The sequence below is a fragment of the Nannospalax galili genome, unplaced genomic scaffold (genome assembly GCF_000622305.1).
Source record: "Nannospalax galili isolate Female #2095 unplaced genomic scaffold, S.galili_v1.0 scaffold137, whole genome shotgun sequence".
NCBI lineage: Eukaryota > Metazoa > Chordata > Mammalia > Rodentia > Spalacidae > Nannospalax > Nannospalax galili.
This window is the reverse complement of record NW_008340203.1, coordinates 725,952-731,812: the sequence shown is the minus strand read 5'-3', so window position 1 is coordinate 731,812 and position 5,861 is coordinate 725,952. Positions and strand designations below refer to the sequence as shown.

The following is a 5,861-nucleotide window of genomic DNA, read 5'->3' as shown; positions in this document are numbered from 1 at the left end:
ACTTTAAAAATATTCAAGGTTGTATTACATATTATACTTTATATAAATATAAATGTAATTCATATAAATATAGCTATAAATACTTTCAGTAATACTAGCAGTGTTGCTGACTCTAATGGTGAGTTCAGAAGGACTATGTCTATTCTAGATAAATACGGACTTTTTAATTATTTTTTGAAAATTTCATACAATGTATATTGGTTACTCCCTCCCTCCAACTCCCTGACCCATCAACACATCTCCTTCTAAAATTCTTCTTTCTTCAAAATTCTAAAATTTTTCTTTCTTATAACCCACTGGGTTCAATTAGTGCTGTCTATATGCACATGGGAGCAGAGTCATCCACTGGCATGGAAAGCCAATTAATGGTTACCTCTCAGCAAAGAAAAGGGATTCCCCATCCCTCAATGGCCACCAACTGCCAATACCTCCTCAGCTATGGATGGGACCTCAGGAATGCTTTGTGAGGACTCAGTCTTAGGTGGAATGTCTATATCAATCGAAGGCCCAGGGAACATCATGGAAGAGGGGGCAGAAAGAGTGTAAGAACTGGAGGATGAGGAGGAGTGCTGTGAAATGCTGTCCTCTGGGGACGGCATGGCTGTTGCACGCATGAACATACAGTAGCTGTGGTTATCTGCACAAGAACTGCACAGGATCAAGCCAGTTAAAAATATTGAATTTTAAAAACAGAAAAAAATGTAAGTATTCTCAAGTCTAGAGATGGGGTAGGAATAATTTGAATGTCTTCAGTTCTGGTTATTCACTGTCTATTTTTGGTTACAAGTGACCACTATTAATGGATTTTTACCTTGACTTTCAATGCTAAAGTGTATGCTTCTGGGATTTCAAAGTATCTTATTGAATCTATGACTAAATCTCTTTTCCTTAAAGAATGCTATAAATATTGTTGGCATGGTATGGCCCACCAGTGGAAAAGAATGCTATCTGGACTGCATTTCAACCTTCACATGACTGCTACTCCATGGATGTTAAATGTACATAATGCCCACAAGGAGGAAGAGCAGATAGAGTTAACCCACTTAGTTTGTAATATTTAGTCAGGAAGAGCTGGGAGATGAATGCTAGCACATCAGGAAGAGAAACTGTGTTTACTGTTCAGTCAGAATGTTTAAAAAGGAAAACTCTCTTGCTAATTTAATAATCAAATATTTGTCAACACAAACAGTAACAAGAAAAGAGTGCTAAATATGAGAACAACAGCTGATTAGCAGGGTATAAAAGGGTGTGGGGCAGGGAGACTTCCAAACCTTCTAGTCCACCTTCTGAAAACCCACCCAGAACCCCCTCCTCCGACACCATGGTCAGATCCTGTTGTGGCTCTGTCTGCTCTGAGCAGGGCTGAGGCCAAGGCTGCTGCCAGGAGAGCTGCTGCCAGACCACCTGCTGCCAGACCACCTGCTGCAGGACCACCTGCTGCCGGCCCAGCTGCTGTGTGTCCAGCTGCTGCAGGCCCCAGTGCTGCCAGTCTGTGTGCTGCCAGCCCAGCTTCTGCAGGACCACCAGCTGGTAACCTAGCTGCTGTGTGTCCAGCTGCTGCTGCCCTACCTGCTGCCAGACCACCTGCTGCAGAACAACCTGCTGCCACCCCAGCTGCTGTGGAGGCTCTTGTTGTTGAATGTCCTCATCCGGATCAGTTCACTTTCTTGTCTTCATCCTTCAGCCCAGGCATCACTTCAACAGAACACTTGGACATGCTGCTATTAATACAGACTCACAGAGTCATTTGGTTGAGTTTCTGTTACTTTTTATTCTCTTGTGTAGAAATCATCCTACCGCTAGTACATCAGAATTTTCAGTGAAATATTCATCAAATTGCTTTAGAATTCCCACTTCTGTTTCCAAAGACAAGTTTGTAAACATCCTACTTGTAGATTTTCCTTCCTAATTGTTTTTCTTTGGAACTTATTTCCAGGTGGATTACTTGATATTTCCCAATAAAACCTTTCAATACAAGTAACATTATGCACTGAGCTCTCTTTCTCTCTCTCTCTCTCCCTCTCTCTCTCTCTCTCTCTCTCTTTCTCTCTCTCTCTCAATAATTGGTACACATTCATTGTATGTACTACTGGGCTTCATCAAGACAATCTTTCAAGTCTACCATGTATATTCTCTCTCATTTATGGATCTTAGCTCCAAATACCTAGATGTGAATGACTGTGGATGCCATGAAAATGGAAAGGGGAAAAAGGAATTTGAGAGAAGGAAATGGGGAAAGGGGGGTACTTAACTGGAGAGGAATTAGGGAGGGCTGTACAAGGGGACCGAGAAGAGAAATTAATAGTGCTAAGATGGTATGAAAGGCCAGAGAGAAAAGTATTAATTCGAAGTCCTACTGGAAAAATACACATACAGTAAATATGCAAGTGCATGTGTATAACTGAAGGCTATATCACAGAAAGAGTGCCAGACAGGAGAAACCTCCCTTTGAGTTCTTGGTCCGAGTAGTCCAAGAGACTCCCTAAGTAATAACACAGGCTTACTTCAAGAGCCCTTAACTTGAAGGTCAGACTTTATTGCTGAAGATAGGATATATTTCGGACACAGGACTTGGAACAATCAAGCTGGAGCTGACCTGGAAGCCTCCTTCTCAATGACTAGCTCTCAGAGAACATTATAGAATCTGTCACAGAAGAAAACCAGTCAGTAGTCCTATCTAGCTGTAAAGCCCAATAAATGACAAGGACGGGCCCAGCAAACTATCACTGCTGGTGCAATGGTGGCACTTTTATTTTGGGAGTAATCAACAGCTGTCTAATTTAATTAAGCCTGGCTCAATGGGAAGGAGCTCATGCATAGTACTATAAACTTAGTCAAATTCACATGATTATAGAGGTCATAGAACCTAGAGAAAAACCCACTTTGCCACATTTCTAGACCAATGTAATTTCTTACTGTATTCTAAATACCCATGCACATATTTCCAGAAAAGCTTAAATTCACCTCTCCTCAAAGAAACGTCTTTTTGCAACAGATGGATACAATACAGAGTTCCAGAACTGATCAAATGCAAAGAATAATTGTCTACGAGATGCCCAGAGCTAAGTGACACAACTTCATTGCAACCTTTATACAGAACATGAATGCATATCTCATCTGTCATCAAAGAAATTTCTTTATTCAGCCGATGGTGATTAACACGGAAATCTTCAATTGGTCAATGTGTAGAGAACAAGAAGATCAAGAGATTATTCCTTACAGTATATCAAACGTTTGCTTCCCAAGACTTAAGGATCATTGTGGAAGATGAGGTGGAAAGATTTTAAGAGCCAGAGGGGTTGAATGACCGCAAGAAAATAAAATCTTCCACACAGCTGGTCAGTTACTCACATGAACTCACAACAATTGTGACAGCATGCACAAGTTCTCTACAAGCTCAAACCAGACAAAATCCCAGCATAGGCATCAGGAAGTGGGTAAGAAATCCCAACCCAACCTAAGGAACTTTTAGGAACTGATGGCTGCCGGAGGGGGAAAGACAGTGTCTTAGAGGGATAGGATTTTTGTTAGACCCAGTGTATGAACCCACACTGAGGGTCATTTAGGGATACAAATCAGACTCTATGGGCCATATAGATATAGATATATACAAAAGAGTACATGAAATTGGGTGGGACAGCATGGGGAGTATGGATAGGGGAAGTGACCGAAATCCCATCAAACTACACAATGAAAAGTAAAAATTTAATAGAAAAAGAAGTACAAATGGCTAATTACTTTAAGTTTAAAATATTCAGTATCTTTGTCTACCAGGGAAATGCAAATCAAAACTAAACTGAGATCCCCCACCCCATTCAAAATGGAAACCATTAAAAAAATGCTGGTGAAGGTATCGATGTGGAGAGTCAAGAAACCCTTATAGTATTTGTGAGAATGTAAAATAATGAAGACACTGTAGAAGTCATTTTAGAAGATTCTCAGAAAACTAAAAATAGAACTGCCATACAATACAGTTATGTCCCTCAGGGGTATTTGTCTGAAGGAAATGGAGTGAGTATGCAGAAGAGAAATCTGCAAACTTATGTTATTGAGAAATCATTCACGATAGCCATGATATTGGAATCAACCTAGGTGCCTATCAACAGATGAATGAAGAAAATAGGACACATGTACACACTGGAGTATTACTGAACCATCAAATTAAAACTGTGACATTTGCAGAAAAATGGATGCAAAATGTTCTGAGGTTTTATACTTTCTTTAAAAATAAACATATCAGTATATATTCAACCATATTCACCACACATTACCTCTCCTATCACATCCCTCACCCCGTGGTCACCTTTCTCTTTCCAAATAGTCCTCTTGTTTTCATGCCTTACATGTATGTATGTGTATAGCTATACATACATATATCAACATATGTAGATGCATATTCTAAATTCTGCATGTTCTAGGCAAGCACTCTACCACTGAGCTATGGTCCCATCCCAGTCTCTGTATATGATAGAAAACATGTGATATGTGCCTTTCTATATCTGGCTTAATTGGCTAGAGAAACAGAAATGTTACGCACAGAAAAGATAAGTACCCACAGCTGTCACCTGGCACCATCTTGAGAGGGAGGTCTGTTGTTTGAGGTTGGGCTGCTCTGGGGCCCTATAAAGAACAGTTCTGAAATTCCCAGCCACTGGATCAGACAGACAGACCTGCTCAGACAGGACTCTGGTAAGTCAGATCAAGCTCACTACCTCCCTACCCCATTTTTCTCATCTACCCCAACCCCTCCCCTGCTGGCTTCTCTCACAGGCCAGATCTAATTCATTCACCACAGGAGGTCTAGCTGCCCCATTTCTCTCATACCTCTCCCTGACAGCCTCTCTCACAGGCAGGCTCCAATTCCTTCATCTCAAGTCCCAGGACTAGCTTCCCAAACTAGATTAACCAATCACCCTACCACAGATCCCTAAATCCTCACTCAGTTGGCCCACTCACCACCAAATTCCCAGCCTCTGGATCAGACAGACAGACCTGCTCAGACAGGACTCTGGTAAGTCAGAACACGCTCACTGATCCGTACCCCATTTTGCTTATCTACCCCCACCCTGTCCCCAGGTGGTCTCTCATAGGCGGGCTCCAATTCATTCACCTCAGGAGGGCTAGTTACCCCATTTCTCTCATCCACTCCCACTTCTTCCTTGCAGGCCTCTCTCACACACATGCTTCAATTCCTTTGCCCCAAGCCCCAGGAGTAGCTTCCCAAACCAGATTAACTCACCACCCTACCATAGATCCCTAAATCCTCTTCTAGGCAGTCCCCTCATTGCCAAATTCCCAGCCTCCAGGTCAGGCAGACAGACCTGCTCAGTCAGGACTCTGATCAGTCTACTACACAGCAAGAACCTGAATACCCACCATTTTGTCTTCTTTACCGAAACAAAAATTAACTAAGCTACATAAACAATATTAACAGAAGCAAACTTAAATTAAACAAAAGCAGAGTAGAAGTTCTTGTTGAATACATAATAGACAAAGAACATCCATATGCGGAGACAGCACTCAAAAACAAAAACAATATGAAAACCCAGGAAAAAATATATCCCCAACAAAACCCATGAGTCTTACAGAGGTGCACAGCATTGAGAACCACCCTGCAGAACACCAGGACACAGAATTTAAAAGAACAATCACAAACATGACCAAAGAATTACAAGAAAATACAGACAAAGAACTCAGAGAGGAAAGGCATAAACTTTTTGATGAAAGCTCAAAAAATATACTGCTTAATGAAATATCAAAAACAATTCACAATTTGAAAAGTGAATTCACTAAAGAGATAGAAATAGTGAAGAAAACACAAATTGAAATGACCACAGGACTGAAAAACTCAATAGACCAAT

The 5,861-nt window shown here is 41.2% G+C and overlaps 1 pseudogene; it reads left to right on the top strand.

Annotated features, from left to right (window-relative positions):
- Window positions 1-1,321: 1,321 nt before the first annotated feature.
- Window positions 1,322-1,639, top strand: LOC115070703 (annotated as a pseudogene).
- Window positions 1,640-5,861: the final 4,222 nt, after the last annotated feature.